This window comes from Pleurodeles waltl, chromosome 3_1, assembly GCF_031143425.1.
Source record: "Pleurodeles waltl isolate 20211129_DDA chromosome 3_1, aPleWal1.hap1.20221129, whole genome shotgun sequence".
In the NCBI taxonomy this organism is placed as follows: Eukaryota; Metazoa; Chordata; class Amphibia; order Caudata; family Salamandridae; genus Pleurodeles; species Pleurodeles waltl.
Window position 1 is genome coordinate 246,011,707 of NC_090440.1, and position 24,683 is coordinate 246,036,389.

The window sequence follows — 24,683 nt, forward strand, 5'->3', positions numbered from 1 at the left end:
AATGGAAATAAGAGGACTCAAATGGGCCTATCCCTGTTGTGAGACCTACCAGCCTTTAAGTGTGGTCTTCCCCCAAACCTTTTGCCTTACTCCTCCAGTTTTGATGAGCTTGTTTTTGTTGGCGTTAAGGCTCTGTGTACTTTACCACTTCTGACCAGAGCTAAAGTGCATGTGCTCACTCCCTAAAACATTGTAACATTGGCTTACACTTACTTAGCACATTTAATTTACCTATAAGTGCTTAGTAAAATGGTATTACATGTACACTGGACCTGTACGTTAAATGCTACTAGTGTTCCTGCAGCCCCATCGTGCCAACCACATAAATTGCCCTTTAAACATGTCTCAGGCCTGCCATTGCAGCCTGTGTGTAGGCCTAAACCTTCTTTTTTAATACATATGTCGCCCCAAGGATAGTTCTAAACAGTCCATACAGAAGGGTACATACTTAAACAGACATGTACTTTTAACTTTTGAATGTCCTGGTAGTGAAAAACTCTTACATTTGTTTTTCAAGGTTTTCCTCTCCTACAGGGTAAAAAGGGGTAGCTTATTACATTTAATAAGTGAAAACTTTCAATGGGGAGCACATAGGGATGTCTAATTTGGTAATGGTAATGATGGATTTTAAGTCACAATTGTGAATATGCCAGTTTTAGAAGGTTGGCATTTCCTTGCCCCAGCCATTTGGTGCCTGCAGCCTGTATCTTGAGTCACATAAGTAGGTGTAGCTGGCAGTTAAGCTATGTGTATTGCTCCCGGACAGTTACATAAAGGTAGAATAGGTGCTGGGAGATGGGCCATCTCTGACTTTATATGGAGACAGAGCTGACACCTACCACACTGGCACATCACAAAGGCCCTGCTATTCATTCACAAAGGGTTTGACACCAATCTTTTGTGCACCCAAACTAGCTGGGGTGAGGGCAGGGAAGAAGGAAATTTCAAATACCTCCAGGGGTTTGAAACGTCCAGAACTCTCTCCTACTTTAAAGCTGGCAACAAGTTTAAATATTGGACTCTTAGGCCTAATATTTCAGTACATTTCTGAAGCTGTGGATACTACAGAAGAAGGACTGCTCTGCTGCTCTGCTGCAGGAAGGACTGCTACTCTGATGCCCTTCTATGCTGAAGCCCTGCTACTCTGCGTGCTAAGAAGTAAGACTAGACCTACACACTTCATCCCAGGCTGAAGTGACTCAACAGGTTATCTGACTGACCTCCTGTTTTAAGTTATGAGCTAGAGGGGCATAAGAGGCTCCAGAGGCCTACCTGCCCAGCTACAGAGAGGGGGACAGGAAGATTAACTGGTCCAGTGTACACTCTCCCAAATCGATATATTGAAAAAATAAGATACACTGTTTCAAAAGAAAGAGGAAACCACAGGTCTCGCAGGCACTTCTAAATATAGAAGGAAAAGCCCTCACACATCTATAGGATGTCATGCTTCATCAATGGGCTTGTTCCAAGTCGGACCGGCTCTGCAATTTCTGACGGGCCCAAAGGGGCTCTTTGCAGGAGATCTTTTGTGATAATCTGTACCAAAGTATGGCTTAATAGGAATACATTTGAACCTATCGGTTATAGAAAACAAGAAAAAAAAGAGCTGGAGAGAAAAGGATATATTTAAAATTGGCTTGGTCACCTAGTCGAAAAATAGATTTTATTGAGCGAGAAAGGAGCGGTCATGATTAAAAAACCATGTAGAGCGAGAGGGAAATAATGATCCTACACTCTACGAAAAGAGAAGAAAAAACTAATTGTCTTTAACTGCTACAAAAAGTCAACATGTTTCGCACCTTAAAAAGTCCAAACGGATCACTTGGTGCTTCATCAGGACTATCACAATAACCATCTCCTAAGCTTACAGTGCAAACTACACTCAGTTCTTTAATACTAATATGGTCAAAAACACACAAAAAGAATTGGGTAAATGTTACTCACTCCAGTTCTATTTCAAATAGATAAAAACTGAGAGAAACCTGTGAAAACACAAGACAGACATGCCAAATAATTGCAAGTTCCATCTATAAAATACACAGTTTATGTGATTGTATGAATGTGACATGGTGTTCGGTGCTGATATGTTACTGTGCTGAGTGGTAACAATCAAATCAAATCGATAATGCTTACCATCCTTAACTAGGGACAGAGCTCCATGGGAAAAAGCAGGCCTATAGATTATCAATGTTTCTACAGCAGTTTAATTGCCGTAAGTTTTTGACTCCTAAGTAACTAAAAATTCCTAAAAATGTTCGGCCTAGCATTTATTGTTTAGGCCCATCCTAATTACTGGTTGTTGAATATAGCTGTTTCTGAAAAAACAAATATGGAAAAGATATAGGGGGTCATTACAACATTGGCGGGCGGCCCCAATGCGGCCGCACTCCTGCGGTGCCCATTACAACATCCCCGCTGGGCCGGCGGGCGCAAACCTAGTTTACGCCCGCCGGCCCAGCGGTGATGCGGCCGCAACATAGGAGCCGGCTCCTAATGGAGCCGGCGGTGTTGCGACCGTGTGACGGGTGCAGTTGCACCCGTCGCGCTTTTCACTGTCTGCTATGCAGACACTGAAAAGCTGCAGGGGCCCTGTTAGGGGGCCCCTGGACTCCCCTTACCGCCAGGAACAGGCTGGCGGTAGGGAAGTCATAATCCCCAGGGCAGCGCTGCTTGCAGCGCTGCCCTGGCGTATTATCACCGCCGGGGCTAAAACGGCAGGAAACCGCCAGCCCGGCGGTGCGACCGCGGCGGTCGAAATATGGGTCTCCGTACCGCCAGCCTGTTGGCGGTACGGACGCCACTTTAGCCCTGGCGGTCTCAGACCGCCAGGGTCGTAATGACCCCCATAGTGTTAAACCTGACATTCTTGATGTGGTATTCCCCAAGAGGTTTTGCCTTCTCTCCACTATTTTTGCTAAACTCATTTCTGTTGGATTTAGAACTCTGTGCACTTCTCCCCTCCTTACCAGTGGCAAAGTGCTTGTGTTATCTCCCTTAAACATGGTAAAAATGGTGTACACCCAATGGGCACTTTTAATTTATTTGTATGTCCCTCGCATATGGTTTTACAAGTACCCAGGCCTATAAATTAAATGCTACAGGTGACTACAGCACACATTCTACCTCCCACTAACGTAGCACTGGAAAGCATGTCTCGAGCCTGCCACTGTCGCCTGTAGTGCAGTTTTAAACTGGCATTTTGACCTTGTGAAACAAATCTTTTGCCAGGCCTAAGCCTTTCTTTTTCAATATTTATGAGTCACCCCTAAGGTAGGTCGTAAAGACTCATAGGGCAGAGTGCATGGTTTTTAAGAAGTAGGATATGTGTACTTAAGTTTTACATGTCCTGACAGTGTAAAATTCATTAAATCGTTTTTCACTGCAGGGTATCCCTCCCATTGACCAACACAGGGTTACACTTAATAATTGATAACTTCGGTTTGGGGACAAATAGATAAATACGTCTCTCAATCATTTGAACTGTAATTATAAATCCTTGTTGGTGGTAATGTCAGAATTTAAGTTACTATTCTGAAAATGCCAATTTTACAAATTTGACATGTTTGTGCCTTAACCAAATGTGCCAGCCGTGTGACCCATCAGTGCCCAGGGTCACATGCCTGTCAGAGTGAATGCATTGTCTTCGGACATGGGGACAAAAGGCCCTTGGATGTGAGGCATGGTTCCTTTCCTGAGCAGGATAGCCTGGGGGTGGAGTTTCTACTCATCCCTCTTCAGATTCAAAGAATAGCCTGAGGGATGTGCCCATCCCTTCCTGACTTTCAAGAATGCCTGCTCTGCCACTGTCAAGTGCAGCTGACACCTGGTCCAGCCTGCCGTTTGTTACTCTAGTCAGTTTGGAGCCAAATCCCAGAAAGTGTAAGTTAGACAAAGTGGGCATCCTACACCAACAAGCTGGCACTGAATGTAACAATGACATCCACAGAACCACCAATCAGAAATCCCATGGACCTGTGAAAGTTTCAGAAGAAGGACATCTGTTTGAAGAAGGAAGACTTGCTGTCTGAAGAAGGAAGACTGGGCCTGCTTGCCTTGCAAACACATTCCCAGAAGTGACTCCAAAAGTAAGTTGGCTGACCACCTGTTTGAGCTACAGGGACACAACACGCTTCCAGAGGCCTTCCCTGCAATTGCCCAGCTGACTAGCACCAACTGGACCTGCCTGAGTCCTGTTGCTGGCCTCTGCTGGAGTGAGTCCTGATCCCCAAGAGGTGCCCCCAGGTCCTGGACCCTGCTTCAAACCTGAGCTCCCGGTGAAAATACAGAATTTGAGTCTCTTTACAACTCTGAACGGGCTACTTGCATAGAAAAATGACTGTCCGGTCGCTCGCCAACATAAAACTACAGTAATGACCTTCTCTTAGCATCAGCTACCACAGTCTGCGGCATCAACCATCAGCTCACCTCCTGTCAACTTTAAGTTCCGACAGTGATCTGTTCTTCATACCAACCAGTGGCTGCCCACATCTCCCACCAATTGGAAGCCCCAGCTGTGAACTGCTTCTCAAGCCAACAATTACCTTCTTGTGGCTCGCTCTAATGAGCAGCTCCAGTTGAGGATTCTTATTAAGAGTTGTACTTTGAGAAACTAAATTGTTAACAGGAGAACACCTGGTCATTGTATGTCTCTCCCTAGTGGACAGCCTGAACTTTGGCCCGATGTAGCATGACCAGATAACTCTGATTGGTGCTTTGTGCTTTTTCCTGAAACTTTAAATATTAATAACTCTTGTTTTGCTTACTGGATATTTGTCATCTTGGTGTAATTGTATTTATTACATTTCATTAAATTTTTCTAAATTGAATTGGAATTTTACCTATGTTGTGTTTTCACTTTTTTACGGTTTGAGTGCTGCTACTAGAGGATTAAGCACATTCTTATTTAGTGGCTTTCGTGGTTCACCCTTACAAAGACTGTGTTTATTACTTGAGTAGGACTCTCACCTCTCGCAACTAATAAACCGTTTTCTTACAAATAATCAATGTGATTGCTGTGTTATTAAAATTGGCATGCAGCATTAGCACTTATTATATAAAAAAGGTCTTCCCCTGTTTGCTAAATGCCCTTCCAAGACAAGCACGTTTTCTACAGGCATGCTTTTAGAAAGATAAGCAAAGATAAGCATGACTATGCTTTTATTTATAATAGTGATAATGCCATCAACCAGCATATTGCTAATAAAATCTCGCCATTAGCACTTTTTTGAGGTGCTAGTCAAGTTCAGGTTATAGGGCCTGTGGAATTTACCCCAGTCATGAAACCAGGAAGATTTGAGGACCATCAAAGTCCTATTTGCTGTTTGTGTCCATATATCTGTGCTATTTTAGAAATAGTATTATTAACTTTGCTTCTAAAGACGGCGGAAATTTAATCGCGGCCATGTAAAATATTCCATCTTTCTGTGAGGTCACTTGCCTCCTGTTTCAAGCTGCAAGTGCCCCTTGATGTGGCTGCTTGGCTGCTGTTCGGGCTTAAGGTACCGGCAGTAATGTGCCAGCCCCACTCTACCAGGCTCCATGAACTTATGCATCAAATAGTTTTCTGCTCTGGTGGATTCCTCGTTCAGAGAGTGAGAGAAGGTTTCTACCACTTGGCTTACAACAATAGCATGCAGGCTTTCAGTCCGCTCTTTAGTCTCTCTCTTCATACAGGGATTCATAAATATTAGTGTTTTTTTCCCGACCTGCACTTTATGATAAAAGTGAGTGTATAATCTACCAATCCCTTTTAAATATTGTGGAAATAACAAAACCTATTTTCAAAGGCTTGCGGTATCCAGTTTCTTTTTAGCAGAGGAGAGAAGTTATTTTAATAAGATTTTAGTGCTGTTTAAAATACTTATTCAACATTATGAATAGTGAAACATGCTCGCCTCCAATGGCTATTTCCAGGAGTGTAGCTTGGCCAGTAAGATTGGTGAGAGGAGTGAGCTTCAGTTTTCCCAAAGATACTCATAGCATATAATATTAAAATACATCATACTACAAGTAGGGTAGATAGGAGGTGCTAAAGGGGCAGTGGAAAGGGAGAGGAATGATGACTGGTAGGAGTACTAAGTGAGAGAAACACAACATTTTGTAAAATAATCAACATTTTGAGGACTTTCAAAACAGACATGAGAGTGTGTGATTTTGTCAGTGTGTGCATGCAAAAATCCCAAGTGAAATTCGAGAGACACTGCACCATACGTGACTGAAAGCACCTGTACCCAACTATTAATCATAAAATACAATTATTGGGGGGTGTAACTCCCCAAACACCCTCCCCCCCCACTGAAGCTACATTATTTCACAGACTCATATGCTTAAATATTCCCTGTTAGTAGTCTGGGAATTCTCTTTAATATGTGTAACGTATGTAATGTGTATGTTTTGAGCAGTAAGCGCTATACAAATGCTTCACAACAATGCATTATCTCATGTTTACGTAGCATTGTTTCTCACAAACAATAATAACACATTTTATAAAGCGGATAGTGACCTCATCAAAATTGAACCAGCCCTCTTTTGTCTGATTGTTTGCCCATTAAATGCACAAAATCTTTCTGAAAAAAATAATTCCCAAGGGAGGTATGCTTCTGTTTGTGATTGGTGCTTACTTTTCTTATGAAATGCGGGATGTGTAGATTTCAATATATATTTAGACGTGTAGATAATGGCATTTTTAACAGTTCCAAATGATTGGATTATAAGGAACTTTCTAGGTCATTTTTTATTTGTTTATCTAGAGGTTTGTGCTGGGTGAAGTTTTTATTCTTAACAGTGATCTCCCAATTGGGCTACACATAACTAATTGAGACCCTACTCTGCTGTTCTTAGTTTCATAAAGGCTTCCTTTTTTCAGGAGGGGATGTTCTAACGTTTTTTCTCGCTTGCACTTGGCCCAGTGTTTTGTTGGGTCGTCCGCTGTAAATCATTTTCATCATGTCCATGTGAAGGAACTGGTTGTCTATTGGGGTACCCCCACATTGCACTTGATTTTGGACTTATGTGATTTTATTGGTTTCATAATTTCTTGGCTGTCTCTCATACACATGCACATACACACACACACACTCACACACACACACACGTTTACAATTACACTATGATTTTGTTTTGCAGTTTGTGAACTGAGTATGTATAATATTGACTCTATTATTCTCAAAATCTATTCCCATCAGGGTTTTTTACATGTCGCACACTTTCCACCTGGATAGATGGGAATCACACCACAATTCTTCTTTCAGGTCGCAGTTTCTTTCTAAATAAAAAATAATGCAGGTTTCTTCATTTCCACTGGTAAGGTTTTCAAGATGTTTTAGTTATCTAGGTCAAGCATTAGCTGAGACGTTTTGCTTGGTAACAAAAAATCCTAAAAAATACATATACCTTCATATACATACCTAAATATACATACATATGTACGCTTCCATTTAGCTGATTGAAAACTACTCAACAACAAATAGAGAATGGGAAAAGGATAATGAAGTGCCCACTAAATTACCCCCCGAAAAAAGTTAACATTCTATACCCAAGTTTTAACTAAATGGCAATCATGTCAAAAGTATTGACTCTTGTTCTATATTATTTGCTTCGACAGTTCAATCTAAAATTCTACACCAGAAATTGAAATAATCCATTATAGCAGTGCGGAAATGTCTGCAAACAATATATACTAGAATGCCCATACATTGAATCTTCAATTTCATTCTTTATGACACTACTCAAAAAGATGCTGTAAGGAAATGCTTCTTTATGCGTGATCACCCCCAATGTTTTAGACTGATGCAGCTGGTTTTTCAACACTGCAAGTGCACTGAGGCCTGATGACCACACGTCAGTGAAAGTGTTCTAACCCTTTACAAAATGTATGTTGAATTGGCTAAACCCAATTGGCAAAAGGTAGCTTAATTGTAAGCCCATATGGGACAGAGATAACTAGGACATGTAAGTTAGAGGGTCCTTCCAGGGCTGCAGCACTGATTGTTCCACCTTGAGTGTGACAATGTATAACATGCAGCCTGGAAGAAACACAAACGTATGATGGACGGAGTGCTGAAACTTTTCAAACACTCACCCCCAGACACAGATCTGGCTTTAGTTCATCATTCTTTTGCTCACCATGCCACGCCAGTTTGGAGGCAGCCATATGCAAATCAGTCTTCTCCCTATTCCCCATGGGAACAGTCCTGCCAGAAATACCAGGCCCTGTCCTCCCTGGACCAGAAACAAGCATCATGGAACCAGTTTAAGAGTATTATCCTTCATCAGATAGGCTAGCTTGAATCCAGTGGCACATTGAGTGCGGGACCCACGTTGGGACATACCCGTCCAACTTAGGGCAACTATAGCAACACAAAAGGATGATGGACGGAGTGCTGAAACTTTTCAAACACTCAACCCCAGGCAGAGATCTGGGTTTAATCCATCGTTCTTTTGCTCACCATGCCACCCCAGTTTGGCCATATACAAATCAGTCTTGACCCTGTTCGCCAGGGGACCAGTCCAGCCTGAAATACCAGGCTAGGTCCTCCTTGGACCAGAAACAAGTATCCTTGGACTGGTTTCAGGGTAGCACCCTTCATCAGCCAGGCTAGCTTGAATCCAGTGGCACAGTGAACACAAGACCAGCATATGGTCATACCCTTCCCACTTAGGGCAACTTTAGAAACGCAAAAGAGTGATGGACGTAGTGCTGAAACTTTTCAAACAATCACCCCAAGTCTGAGATATGGGTTTAATCCATTGTTCTTTTTCTCACAATGCCACCCCAGTTTGGAAGCAGCCATATGCAAATCAGTCTTGACCTTGTTCCCCATGAGAACAGTCCAGCCCAAAATGCCAGGCCACATCCTCCCTGGACCAGAAAGAAGCAGCGTGGGACTGGTTTCAGGGTATCACCCTTCATCAGCCAGGCTAGACTGGAAAGGCAGTTTTAAACTGCTGGTTCAACTTTGCCCTTTAATGGCAAATCCCACAGTCCTTTAATAATATTTATGAGTCTTCCCTAAGGAAGGCCTATCGAGCCTTAAGGCAGGGAGTTTTATATTAGTTAGTGGGATGTATACTTTTATGCGTCCTAACAATAAAACATACCAATTATTGTTTTTACTGTGGAAAAGCTAGTAGCCCCATTGACTAGTACAATGCTACAGGCTGACATTTCAGTCATGCTAACTTCTGATTGGGACTACTAAAATGGGTACTTCAAGGTATCAAATTAACCTTAGCACTAAACCTGACTTGATTCCGAAGTCAAATTTAATGTCACTGTTAAGGAAAAGCAGCTTTTAGAAAGTTGCCACTCTGTTGTCCAGTTTAGTCTGTGGCAATTCTCAGTTGTTCGCAGCCAGACAGCCTTCTGTCACCCTGGGGAGTAGTGTAAAGGGCTCCCCAGCTCAGGAACAATATTGGCCTGCCACAGAGGGAGGAAAACCTCCCCCTCACTGGAAGCCACAAAGGGTGTTTGTCCAAAAGGCAAGCTTCAAAGGGAGAAGGAGCCTTTGACAGGAAAATGGCAATCACATTTGAGGAGGGCTACTCTTTTATGTAGGTAGACAGACTGACAGCAGGAAGAGAGAGAGGAATCTAGTTGTCAAATCTGTTTTTCTGTGGTGTGTAGCCCACAGGATAGCTACACCTCTAGGGTGGGCTACCAAACTCCTAAAACTGAAGGAAAGGTTCAGATATTTTGAGAGTGGCAGAATAGTGTACACTGGGATAGCTGGATGCCAAACATCGCCGGATGTCATCATAAGGCAGGAGGATCCTGGTAACCCACTGGCTAGTGACCAAATGATGCCCCCAGGACACTTTCTGGGGTTACATATGACACATCTGGAACCCTGAGCTTCAGATCACATGAGATCATGTGAGAAAGGACTGAAGAAGGACTGCTCTGCTGACCCCTGGACCTGGCAAGAAAGGTTGCACCAACTGCTTTACTGTATCTGCTGCTCCTTGGGCTAGAGAAGAAAGGACTGTCCCTGTGGTGCTTCGCTCTTGGAAAAGTCACTCCAGAGCCCCAGACAAAGAAGGTGATGTCCAAGAGTCAGTCAGCAGTGCAGCCAATAAGCCCACCCCTCAGTACTCAAAAGTTGCACCCATGTCTGCTGGACCTGGAGGGTCATCACAGTGTGATTGACCACCAAAGACGAACATTAGCCCTCACCAAAGAAAGCCACTGGATCTGCTGTGACTGGAAATTGGTAGCCCAGCTGCTGCTGAACTTCTGCTGGCTCAAAGAGGACATCGATGGGCCTCGACTCCTGTGGCCCAAATCACCCCACCCCAACAGTGGACTGACAAACAACCCCAGGAAGACCCTGCTCAATGGCACAGCACCCAGAGCATCTTTCAGCATCCTCAACATCCTATATTCCCAGCATCAGGACTACTTCATTGAAGTCTATGGCAGTCCTTGTACAGTATTTAACTGGACCTGAGACTGCTGTGGTGATAGGATAAATGTCTAGATACTCCTTACTTGTCACACACTCACCTGGTTCCAACCGCAGAGACGATGCTGGACCTCCTATCTACCCAGAGAGCAGCCAATGATCAAAGAACCACAACCCTAAAATCATACACTGCCCTCAAAGGGGAGGGGGAATTTGACATAAAATAAGAAAAGATAGATCTGCATGTGAGAAAGGACCGAAGAAGGCCTGCTCTGCTGACCTCTGGACCTGGCAAGAGAGGTTGCAGCAACTGCTGGACTGTATCTGCTGCTCCTTAGGCTAGTGAAGAGAAGACTGTTGCTGTGGTGCTTTGTTCTTGGAAAAGTCATTCCAGAGCCCAAGACATAGAAGGTGGAGTCCAAGAGTCAGTCAGTTGTCTCTCATTGTTCTAGCATGTGGGTCATAGAAGTTGGAGTAGGCCATTATGGCTAGCCAGAAGCCACTCATAAGGAATTGTCACTGAGCGCTGACGTGCAGCCAAGAACACCTCCCCTTGGTGCTCAAATGTTTCACCCGTGCCTGCTGGACCTGGGAGAGTCATCAGAGTGCAATTGGCCACCAAAGATGAAAATTAGCCCTCACCAAACGAAGCCCCTGGATCTGCTGTGACTAGAAATTGGTAGCCCAGCTGCTGCTGGACTTCTGCTGGCTCAAAGAGGACATCAATGGGCCTCGACTCCAGTGCCCCAAATCACCCCACCTCAACTGTGGACTGACAAACAACCTCAAGAAGACCCCGCTCAATGGCACTGCTCCCAGAGCATCTTTCAGCATACTCAGCATCCTGTATCCCCAGCATCAGGACTACTCCATTGAAGTCTATGGCAGTCCTTGTGTAGTGTGGAATTAGACTCGAGACTGCTGTGATGAAAGGATAACTGTCTAGATACCTCTTACTTGTCACACACTTACCTGGTTCTGACCACAGAGACGATGCTGGACCTCCTATCCCCCCAGAGGGCAGCTAATGATCAAGGAACCACAACCCTAAAGTCATACACTGACCTCGAGCGGAAGGGGGTTGGGATAACATAAGAAAAGATAAGCTTGCTGCACCAGATCTGCTCTGCTGCCTTGTGACACTGCATAAGAGGGTCTCCACTCACTGGATCATTTGGTGTTGGTGCAGGTGCAGTGCAATGGAAACAGCAAGAAGATTAGTTCTCAAAATGTTCTCAGCATATAGTGAATAAGTAGTTATTTACAATAGTATGCATGTATAGGCCTCATCATAAATACTGCATGAGAGCAGTTAGAATACAAACGTAAGCTGGAGTTTCTGGCACTCCCATGAAATAGCTCAATATACAGTTTTCAGTTCAAACTTGAATGCATATAGTGTGCTCAAAAGTCTTCTCTTATTCTTGTTACAACACTTGTTAAGAAATACTGACCTGAGGATTTCAGTTCTGATGTAATTAAAGTTCAGAGTGCCCTCTTTGTTAAAGCGTCCTAAGCGCTAGGACTATATAAACATTGAAAACAAATAATGTCCACTTTCCAAAAACAAGTTTTAACTTTTTTTTTAAACTCAGAATTGTCTTAGTCTTGAGCTTATAGATTACTAACCTGATGACCAATTACTTAGCCTTGTCTTTATTCCTTCAACTGGAATCCAGAGGAGGACTTGTGGCCGTGGTGCAAGTAGCCAAAGAGGAAGAGAAATCATAGCAGTGGAAACAGAGACACTGAAAATGTAGCCGGAGTCAGGATCACAGAAGCAGCAGGAAGGCTTGTGATAACAAGAGCACTGGAGGATTTCAGGCGACTCGAGATGAGTGCGAGGAAGATGCTTGCACAGGACAGGAATGAGGCCAAGCCCTGCACTCAAGTTTGGATGCAGTTTTTATGTTCGACGGATGAGGCTGATTCCGTAAAGAAACGTGTCTCTAATGGGAAACTGGAAAGTTCCAAGCAAACCCTGGTAGAGAACACATTAAAATATTTTTTTTGATCTTTACTGAAGGGAGGTGCAAATGATGGTTGGAGCCAATACACCACGGCACGTGGCACCAGAGCATTAGCAGTTGGAGTCAACAGGTCACAGTACTTGAAGCCAATAAATCATGGCAGGTGGAACCAATAAGTATTAACTGTTGGAGTCAATAGGTCATGGCGGATGGAGACAATTAACCGGGAAAAATGTGTCTTTAAAGTGTACAAACAGAACAAACTGAACAATGGTACATGAGGTTCAATGGGTTCATGAGCTCTGGAGAAGGACCATAGGCTCTGGGGAGTGTATGTCCTGGAGTTGCTGGAAGCCATGAAGTGCTGCAGGGGAAATACAACATGCGCCCTGTGCCAAACCCACAGTAGAGAGAGCACTAAAAGGGGTTCTGACATTACTAGCCCCCGGACTCTCTCCCTGTCTGAACTGGTTCACACTTTTTGAAAAGTTTTCAAACTATATATTTACCATTGCTTGTTTGCTCTTTGGACTAAATAACTACTAAGCTTAAAGTTTTACTTAACAATCTATATCTCTGGAACCATCTGGTGGAATTTACCTATCTAAGTGTCTGAAAATTCATAAAAATGTAATCTCGTTTTTTTAATTGGTTTGGGGGTTCTTTGTGTTTTTTTATTTTCTTATTCTGTTGTTTGATGCTTTTAAATGCTTTACACTAGTTACTTTGTTCAAGCATTGCTTTTCAAAGCCACAACTACCAAGGGTTGAGCTAGAGGTTTTGCAAACAAGCCTGACTTGACCCAAGATAGTTTTGTGAATTTATTACATGGTGAGGTCACACAACCGCCATATAATACACAACAAATGTCACAGATGCGCAATAGCTCTAAAATCACAATTACCAATGAACCCACTCAGTCCATTAGCCTAAAAACAAGATCACTGTTGTGTGAAACAAGCCTCCCTAACATATGAGGTGCCACTCATAATCTGGATTACTTCTCTGGAGGCAAAAAGCAGCTAACATTTATAAACACAGATGCACATTTGGCTGGACCTCTTCAATTAACATGTCTACCTTCAGCAGGACCATGTAATTTTAGGAGATCCGCCCTAATGTGGATATAAAGGTAGTAATCGTTACTGCCCTTTGTGAATTCCCAGAGTTGGCAACTTAGACTTTTGATCTAAATTTAGAACAAAAGCCAAAATTTGCCTTTGTGAATCGGACATAGGGCCCCATTATGAGTCAGGCAGTCAGTAGACCACCAGACTTGCTGTTTGCAGTCGTACAACTGCCAATGCAGCAGTCCGAGTGCCGTATTTTAACCATGGAGGTCGTGCTGCAGTGGGAGCGCAATCACCACCAGGATCAGAGATCTCAGAGGTCTGGCAGTTGCGGCGGTCCTAATCCGCCAAGGCAGCGCTGCAAGTAGCGCTGCCTGGAGAGTACTACCTTGTTCTCTGCCTGCCATTTCATGGCGCTAATACCGCCATAAAATGGCTGTCAGAGACGGGTTTAAGGGGCCCCAGGGGGGCCCCTACACTGCCCATGCACTTGGCATAGGAAGTACAGGGGCCCCCCTGGCAAGCACACTCGCAGTGTTCACTGTCTGCTTTGGAGGCAGTGAACACTGCAAGGGTGATGGTGCACCCTGCATCCTACAGCATCACTGTCTGCTCGATTACCATCCGAAGACAATGCTGTAATCTGTTTCCCACTAGGCCAGCAGGTAGAAACTGAGGTTTCCACCTGCTAACCTAGCGGGAAACTCCTAATGGGCCCGGCGGGTGGGGGTGGGGGGATAGCCACTATGGCGGCAACCTCCCCATCAGAGGTTCAGCGTATGGTCTAACCAGTCCCCCCGAACTTGTAGTGAGGCCAATAGTGTTATTATAGGTCAAAAATGGCAGTTTAAAAACTGCCAGGTTAGGCTGCAGTAGCAGGCCTAATGTCAAGTTTTTACTTGCACTTTAATGGTGGCACAATAAGTGCCGCAATCTACTAGTAATATTTAACGTACAGGCACTGGATTCACAGAGTACCACTTACTAGGGACTTATAAGTAAGTTGAGTATGCCAATCAGGGAATATCTAACTTTACATGTTTTTAGGGGGCGAAGCACCTACACTGGGTGATGGACTGCAGTACCCCAGTGTTCTTAACACATATATCAACAATAAAATCTAGAAAAAGTGGGGGTTGGGGGTAGCCATGAGGAAACAGCAATTTCTTACAATACCGTAGCAGACAACCCGAACCGTAAATATTGGCATAGGGGTCAATCTGCAGAAAATAAAACAAAATAACAAATCTGCAAAAGGTTTATCAAAAAATATTTTGTGTGACTTTATGTTATATCATTTCAAAATATCTTCAAACTCTTGGATGAAAGATACACAATTAATCAAATCCATGCTCACTTTCACAATCATCTGCTGGTTGTTCGTCAGAAACATGAAGCTCATCATTCAACAAATCAAATGTTTAGGCAGTAGACTTGACAGTCAAAAACAAAACACGTTATCAGAATATATATATATATTTATATATATATATATATATAGCATGTTAGCTTAGCAGTGTTCAATTGCAAAATATTTCACTTCCCACAATCTCATATTAGAGTTATAATTATAGAAAGACCTTTCATTTTGTTTCGAACATGTTTTAGAGATTCATATCTAATCTTAGTCGCAACACCTGTGACCTAATTAAGGTCATATACAGACTGCTTAAAACTGAGTGCCGCAATCTCCCATCTTTACTGTAGATTATGACTTTAATATAAAAGCACTGCTAAGGGTGGTGCCACACGATGCCTGCCAAGCTCACCCGAAACTAGGAAGAACACCTATATTACCACATCGCATGACCAAATGAAAAGCCAACACACGATATGGAAAAATGTTTCATAACATGTAGAGTGATACAAATGGTGATTTAAAAAACAGGAAGAAAAAAAGGCCATCACCAGTGTATAAACGTGTTTGTATTGGAAATACTTGGTGATACTGCACGTTTAATACTGTACACCCAATGATGATTTAAAGGGCAATCCCGTCATTATTATTGCCTCTGTTCTATAATATTTGTTTCTACAATTGAATTTAAGAATCTACATCACAAATTGTTACTGTACTCCATTTTAACAGTGCAAACATATCTTTTATCAATACATACGTTGTAAAATCGCTCCAGGTATTTTTTTAATTTTTCCATGTGCTATTCATATTCACCAGGGCTGAGACATTCATTATGAGTGGTACAGACGTCATTTATATGGCAACAATCGGAAAATACTTAGCAGTCATTTAGCAATTTTTCCTGCACAAGTAATTCTTTTACTGGAACAGCTTTCATGCAAACTGTGAAGGGTTTGCTTCAGTTGTGGCTCATTTCACTCACAATGGGTGGGGTGGGGCGGGTGCAGCGCGTTGGGCGGTGGGGTTGGGGGTAGGAGGAGGTAAAAAAAAAAATTCTTCGTTTTTTAACCTTTATTTATGCTTTTATACAAACAAATAAAGCAGTACAGTAAAATCGTGTGTTTGCAGATTAATACAATTTAAACAGCACATTATATCATTTCAATAGACATTTTCTCCTTCTGTATTTTAGCAGCACAGAGCCTTTTAATTGTGTATACAAACCATTGGGGGTCTTGGACTATATATCCAACTACAATCTTGTTTTGTTTATCAGTCAATTGTCCCTCCCTCTGCTTCTCCAGTCTCGTTCCCTATAAGGTATTGTCTGTATATGTCCCAGAATTTCGCTGGTTTGTTAGCAGGGGGGAGTAACTCACTGTAAGTGTCTGTTTGCGTGTTGCAATAAGCCATATCTCTATGCCATTCGTGTACTTTAGATATCGGGCCACGGTCCCACCGCATGGCAACGCTACGCTTAGCTAGTACCAGACCCATTGCCACCAATTTGCGTATTGATTTGGGTAAATGGACATCCCACCCCATAAGGGCCAAAAGTGGTTCAGCATCTATTTGTATACTAGTTATAGTTTCCAATTCTCTAAATATTGCTCTCCAAAAAGTTTGCATATTCTCACACGCCCATGCCATATGTAAAAAATCGGCTCGTTCTACCCCTCATCTGGGGCAGTTTGAATTTTCACGCAACCCATATCTGTGTAAACGGATTGGGGTATAATATATTCTGTTAGGGAATTTAAAATGAATGAGACGGTGTCTGCCATTTAAGGAAATAGAGCGTGTCTTAGTGCAGCAGTATCGCCACTGCGCGCCTGTGATCTGTACCCCCAGATCTCTTTGCCACTACACTCGGGGTCTTGAGAGCTCTTGGTCTCTTGTCCCCTGTATTGTTGTGTACAGACGGGACACCAAGTGTCTCGTACAATTTCCCTGCAGTATCATAGAAAGCGATGTGATCTTGGGAGGTTCTTGCATGTCATCGCCCAACAATTGTGCTAGAGCATGTCGTGTCCTGTGGTATTGGAATTGGTGTAGGGGAGTAGTCTCACCGATACACTCTCTTATTTTTTCCCAACTTTTCATACTGCTGTTCTCAAATAGGTCCCCCACTGTGTTAATGTCTAGTTCACTAAGGCGTATATCAGTTTACTGTCACGCCAAAGTGGGAACCAAGTACAGCAATCTACTGGTATCTGTGGGGAGTACAGTATAGCCAACTTTTGTTTATCCATAATCTCGTGCCATGCTTTTGCTACTGAGTCCAGGGATGCCAATATTTTATATTGCCTGCTTGGGGTATGGAGTCTTCCCTGTAACGGAGCTGGTAATGCCAGCTCCCTCTCTATTCCAAGAAATGGGGTATCTCCTGGGCCATGAAGCCAAGCCTGCGCCACTGCAGCTCGAGCCGCCACGCTATAGGCTTCCAAATCCGGAGCCCCCAGGCCACCTAGTTCATATGGCAAAGTCAGTACACACCATTGCACTCGGGGCTGTTTGCCTGCCAAGGCTAGTTTTATGAGGAGTGATCTTAACATGGCAAAATATTTCTTGGGTAGCACCATCTGAATATTCTGGAACAAAAAGAGAAAACGTGGCAACACCACCATTTTCATCAATGCCACTCTACCAAGCAGGGACAGTGGGAGTCGTATCCATTTCTCGACATCTGTTGCTAGTTTAGTTATCGCGGTGTCATAATTCTCTATCACTATAATGTTGGGGTCAGTGTGTACCTTAATACCAAGATACCTGACTGAGTCAGTCTCCCACTTAAGCGGAAATCCCACTTCTATCTGCGCTGTGGAGGGAGTCAGCGGGAACATCAAAGTCTTGCCCCAATTGACTTTAAGGCCAGATAATGCTCTGTATCTTACTATTTCTTGAAGCATTGGTACTGCATTACATTTTGGATCTTTAATGTACAGCAAAGTGTCATCTGCGTATGCAGAGATTACTGCTTTGTAGTGCTTGAAGTCAAGGCCCCGATGTCCATGACATTCCCTCAGTGCGCAAGCTAGCGGCTCTGCCACCAGTGCATACAGCAAGGGGGAGAGCGGGCATCCCTGTCTAGTACCTCTGGTGATATCCAGTGCCTTCGTCACTGCTTGGTTGACCCGAACCCTGGCTTGGGGTGCCCTGTATAGTGTGGCTATTAAGTGTAGAAAAGTGTCCCCAACTCCAAATTTTCGCAGTGCTGCCCATAAGAAGTCCCACTCCACAGAATTGAACGCTTTTTCCACGTCCAAAAAGACTGCTATCGCATGCATATCGGGGTTAATGTTCTGTATTATGCCGAATAGCGTGCGTAGGTTAATGGTTTGATTGCGGCCAGGGACAAATCCTGCCTGTTCAGGTTTTACCAGCAGAGGCAGTACTCTGGCCAGTCATTCTGCTAAAAGTTTGGCATATATTTTGACATCAACATTCAATGACGACAACGGCCTATAGGAAGAGCATTGTTCTTTTGGCTTCCCTGGCTTAAGCAGTGTAACTATCATGGCTTCTCTCATCGATGGAGGCATGCAACCCTCATTGATCATCTCCTCAAATACCTCTTTCAGATGCAGAAGTATTAGTGTTTGATATGCTTTATAGAAGTATACAGTCAGGCCATCAGGGCCCGGGGCCTTACCCTCAGCCATGCTTCCCAGCGCTTTTGCTATTTCGACCAGAGTGAATGGTGCTCCCAGAGCCTCCCTATCGTTCTCCGAAAGTTTAGGTAATACCATGCGGGTGAGATATTCGTTTATGGCATTTGGATCAGAGTTTCCCCTTGTGGTGTATAGTGTCTGGTAATATTCACGAAATCTAGCAGCTATATCTTCGGGGTCGTTGAGTGTGCTACCATCTGTTGCTGTAATTGTGTTAATTAGATTAGTGCTGCGACTGGGGCGGATTAAGTTTGCCATGACTTTGCCAGGTCTGTCCCCCTCCCCGTATGTCCGGGCGACGGCATACTTCCTCATGTGACGAATTTCCGATAGTGCTGTCTCCTGATACTCCTGTATCTTGGAACGTATGTGACCCAGTGTACCTGTATCTGCTGTATAACGATGTTCTTGTTCTAACTGGGATAGTTCCCTTTCGAGTAATTGTAGTCTTCCCCTTATTGATCGGAGTACCCCCGCGTGTTTGGACATGGTAATTCCTCTTATGTATACCTTAAATGTCTCCCAGACTGTACCTACTCTGGCAACTGTTCCTTTATTTAGTTGGAAGAACTCTTTGATTGCGCTGGCCAGTTCCTCCCTGAACACAGTGTCTGTCAGTGAGTATGGCGGGAATCTCCAGGAGAACGGTGGCGGTGGAACACGACCCATTATCAATAATATCGGAACAGGGGAATGATCCGAATAAGTTTGTGGCCAGGGAGCCTCTGGCGTAACTCTGTGCGATATTCTGTGGAAGACTAACCAATAATCTATGTGTGTCTGCAGGTCATGTGCTGATGAGTAATGGGTGTAGCCTCCCCTTTCCGGATGTCTGTCTCTCCAAACATCTACCAGCCCTGAGACTACCATTATGTCTCGTATTGCACGTACTGCAGCAGCTGGGCCTCTGGTCCTACCCCCCGATCTATCCAATTCAGGAGATAATGTGCAATTAAAGTCTCCACACCAAAGTTGTGGAACATCTCTCCACTTCACTGCTCGCGCCGCTAAATTTTTGTAAAACTTGGGGTCGTCATAGTTCGACCCGTATATTCCTATTAATATAAAGGTGAAAGATCTACACCTACACTTTGCTATCACGTATCGCCCTCCGGGGTCGATCTCTGCACTATCAAACTCAATGGCCGATGCGCGGGAGGCCCAAAGTAGAACGCCCCTAGAGTGTGTTGTGTATCCTGCAGCTAAGCATTGTCCTTTCATTCTGAGAGGGTTGAGCATGAGACTATCTGAGGCCAAGTGTGTCTCTTGTAGTACTGCAATATCGACCTTGTGTCTGAGCAAATACGCCACCACCCCCTGGGTTTTGCGTGTGTCATTAAGACCTCTCACATTCCAGGTGACCAACCTAAGTTTGTGTTGGTCTTTTTGTGTGTCAGTAGTTGTATATACCGGAGTCATCTATTTTCCTAAATTGTTTTTCTGCGCCTGATTGTGTATAGTACTCGTCTGCATTTTGTCTGCTTTGTTTTTTCCTGCATTTCCACCATACTGCTGCTGCAACTTTAACCCTCCCCAAACCCCCTCTCCCACAATAGGCTAAACCCCAGCCTGCCCATCTGATAGTAACATTTGATATCCTCCCACGAACTACCCCTCTAAATGCTAACCCCAACATTTCCGTTAGTGGAACACACATGAGGGCGGATGTTGCTTCGCCCTAACAATGGTTTTGTGATCTTGGCTACCAATGCACTTTTCTGACAGACCTTCCCTATATCTCTGGGGAAGTCACACGCATTGCGTAATATACGTATGGCTTATCTCTAGACCTAGAAGGCCTCGGACCTTCTTATTGTGGGTGATATTCACATGTCACTGATTTACAACTATATTGCACATAACTTTTTTTCAGTCCTGGTTTACTAAACAAATTGCTACAGAGAGAGAGACTAAAATCTAGACTTTGATTAGTCATTTGTCGGGTCAGTATTCTTTCTGCTAACTTACGGTTAACAAATTGTTCCAACTTTTTATGGTCGGTAAAGAATATTGTGTTCCCATCTACATCTACTCTCAGTTTAGCTGGGTATAACATTCTATAATCTAGCTGCAAAGTTCTTAGCTGTTTCTTTCCTGGCAGAAATTGCTTCCTCGCTTCCTGAACCTGCAGTGTGAAGTCAGGGTACAACGAGAGAGTCATTCCCTTGTGTCGCAATGTTTTCAACTCACGTGCCCGTTTCAATGCAGCATCACGGTCCCTATAGTTCAACAGCCTCGCTATCACTGGGCGAGGTGGGGCCCCTGGCGGAGGCCAGATCGCCAGCGACCTATATGCTCGTTCCACAACGAAGAACTTCGAGAAAGTGTCTTGCCCCAGCAGTTGTATCAGCAAGTTCTCAACAAATTTCTCCATATTTACGATCGATGTGGACTCCGCAACTCCTGCGAAGATTGTTCCGTCAAGAGCGGGATTCCAAATCATCCATTTTGTGTTTAAGGATATCCAGTTCCGTGTTTCGTTTTAACTGTCCAGTTGCTAGTGTAGTATGTCCATCCTCCACTGCTGATACACGCCGTTCCACTTGGTCCAAGCGCTCCGTTTGCTTATCTAATCTTTCCAACATTCTATCCACTCGGTATGATAGAGAGTCGATTTTACTGTCTATTTGAGTTAGACTTTGTTGCATAGTTGTTAAAATGTGGCGCAGGTTTTGTTCATCATGAATTGGGGCCTCTGGGGTCCCCTCAAGTCTGGTTTCAGCTCCTTCATCGGTCTGACTCATAGTTTTGCATCTCTCAAAATTCAGTTTAGGCTGTGCTTTATCATGTTTCCCCATGTTGGTGTGGGCTAATGACTTTTCCTCGCGATCTGCTTCCTGTAGGTATAAGTATTCTCTGTGTCCCAAACTTTTGCCCCTAAAGGCTGCTCCAAAGGGTCAGTGCCTCCGATCTTCTGCCCAGCTCTGGTTTCCAGGGATGCCACGATAGCGCGCCGCAATCAGCTCACTTGGGGGCCTTCTTACTTTTGTTGTGTGTGCGCGCGATACGCCGCACCGCCCCTCACCGATGCGTCCCTCCTAGTTTTGTTGCAGCCGTGTCAATTCTGGGCTATCTGGTTCGGTTCCCTCGACAGCAACAGCGGTAGGTTTCTTTCTGGCTCACCTCTAGGCCTTTGCTTCTCTCGCTGGGTCAACTGCACTTCCGATCTGGAAGGGGAGCAATGCCACGTGCATTCTATGCCACCCAGGGGCCCCAGCAACTATGCTGAGCCGACCAGGGCTGCCTTCTGTGCGCCCACATTCTTGTCCTGGGCGCCGCTGTTCTCAACGCCGCACCCCTCGGGATCTCTCCTGCTCCACATCCGCATGCAGGTGCTAGCGCCGTCTCACAGTGTCCGGGCCTCGCCCGATTCGCTCCGGCCCTCGCGCTCCGATTTTCCGGCCCGACACTCACGTTGGGTCTCGTCGGAGCTCCCGGATGGCAGAATCTTCTCCCCTGACGTACAGGCATCAGTTGCTCCCTCAGGGAATTCGAGAACTCGGGTTAGGTCTGCAGGATTGTAAAGGATTTTCTGGTAGCCGGCGGAGCTCCGCTAAAGCGCAGCCTTCTTTCGGCTTGGCAATCTCCGCCCCAGGAGGAGGTAACATTTAATTAAAAAAAATACAAAATAAAAACTTACCTGATCCACCACGCCGCTCCTCTTTCTCCTGCCACTGCAGGCACAGGCTCCTAGCCTGCCCTGCGGCCAATCCTGATGCTGCTCAGAGCAGTGTCTGGATTGGCTGGGAAGGCCCAGCCAGGGTGCTCCCAGGCAGACTGTGACCCTGTGTATGCTCTCTCAAGCCCAGCAACTGTGTTACTGGGCTGGAGAGAGCCTAAAGCGCATATGTGTTTGGCTGGCCCGAGATGGCCAGCCAAACATACATGCGCATTGAGGGGACTCTTCTTCTCCCCCGTGGCCCCACCCCTTTAACAAACGAAATGATAATAAACGTGGTTTATTATCCTTTCATTTGTTAAAGGTTTTGCAGCTTCTGCTGCTGGCGAGGGGGCAACCCTCCTCCACCCTAAAGGAGGAGCCGCTGCTGGTTTCCTTACTAGACTTTTCACATGCCTAGAGTGCATTTTATTGGAAAAATATAGTTACATTTTAGAGGCCTATTTATCCAGTTACCATTTGCAAATTACTTCTTAACAGAAACAACATGAACATTGCCTTTATTTCTTTCTTTTGAAGATGAAACTTCTGTTTCTCCAGGCATAACGGCACATGAAAGCAGGGCCGGACTGAGAACCCAAAGCAGACCTTTTTTTACTGGGGACCAACATTGCAGCATGCTTCAAAACCAGCCACCATCCTTCTAGCCTCCTGGGAAGCACTTGATACCCACTATAGTCAGTCGGGCCATGGATTAATGACAAAGACTTCCTTTGCCTTTCACTTACTTCACTTCCGTGAAATCAAAACAGTCCAAGTTTGCCTATTTTCTAAAAATCTGTGACACCTAAACAAATATCATTAAAACACGTAGGCTCAGACTCCCAAAGGTTTAGTGTTAGTTTAGCTTTGCTTTCTTATAACATTGACAAAACAACGCAAATAGGTATTTGCTTTGCATTAGTTTGCTTCAAGGGGGTGTTACATGGGTGGTACATGGGTGTACCCGTGCTACCATCCATGTTTATTGCCGGTAATCCCTATTCTGAAGGGTCAGAAGAAAGGTTTGGCACCAAAAATTAATGCCTTTTAAAAGCAGGCACAAAATAGAGAAATGTTTTCACTTCTCCCAGGTTTTCCAACTTTGCATGTGTGCTTCATTGCACAGCACACATACAAAGTGGGAAAAACATTTGCACTTGTCTAGGCATAGTATTTTGTACAGGAAGGATATCCTGTACAAAAGGCGCCTGAATACCTCTGCATCATTTCTCTATTTATATCCGAGTCCACAACCATCAAACGTCTAGAAACAGAACCAGAAAAAACTACACCACTGCTAAAGTCACCAGCGAAATCAATGAAATAAACAAGACTCAGAGTTCAGTCGGTCCAATACTAAAGTCAGGTCTAAATTTGTTTACGTCTGAGAGAAAGTGCCATTCTACATGTACAAATAAATGAGAGATAAACTAACTCATTCACAATAACTGTAGGACTAACTTCGTAAAAAGCCAGGTCGAGTCAAGCATGATTTGTAACTCACACTGAAAGAATGAGCTCCCTTTCCTTTAAGAGTAATGAATTATGAAGGCACCGCTGAAGCAAAACACAACACTCAGGCCAAGCACCTACAGAGTGCTGCAGAAAACACATATTTACCAAGAAATAACAATGCAGCAGATACATTTGTTGCGCTGCGTTGCGTGAACGCGAGGGAGCAGAACAGCGCCTTAGCTAGTATGATGTGGGCCTGTTCTGCTCCCTCCCTGCTCTGGCTCACCTTAAGCTGCCTTGCAAAAATGCAGACACCCCTGTGTCACATTGCGTTTGTGTGCGCGTTGTGGTAAGCACAGTATTTGTGCAGGAAGGGGGCCCATTCCGCACAAAAGCTATATTTTAAGTTTAAGGCATTTGACTCTTTGCATGTTTGTGAACTATGCCCTGCAAAAGATTCTGACAGGCCTAAATGGTAGTGCATGTTTGATTCATGACAATAAAATACACTTTGCCAATAAAAGATGTCATAAAAGAGAGAGTGATAGAAGTATAGACAATTTCTGAGTTAATGTTCCATGTAAGGAGCGACCCGTTCAGCTCTGCAAGTTCCACACTTTTATCAGTCTTGCCCTGCAGCTCCTCTCATGCGACAGAGCTATAATTAGCACCTCGCCAAGCATATTAGGATAGAATATCTGTAGAAACAGAGTGTAGACGCTGGTATGTTAGTGCTACTGTGATTGCATGCCACAGCAGGGTGCAGGCACATTGTGTACCCAAACTATTGCAATCTTACTCACCTCATGATGTAACAAATTACTGCTGACGCCAAAACACTAACATCCCCAAGCGCTTTAGGCTGTGTCATCAGTCGAAAAAATCTATTTATGTATACTATTACAAAACATGTAGGGCAAATGTTACTATTGCCACATTTTAAATGTTACCCAAATTAGCTCAGTGAGGTGCCAGTCAGAGCTGTCTTTGCATAAATGTGCACTCCCTGAAAAACACCTGAAAGTGCTGCAAATACTCAAGTTGTAGACAGATGTTTTTTAAAACCAATATACCCTTCTTGATGTGGGTGGAG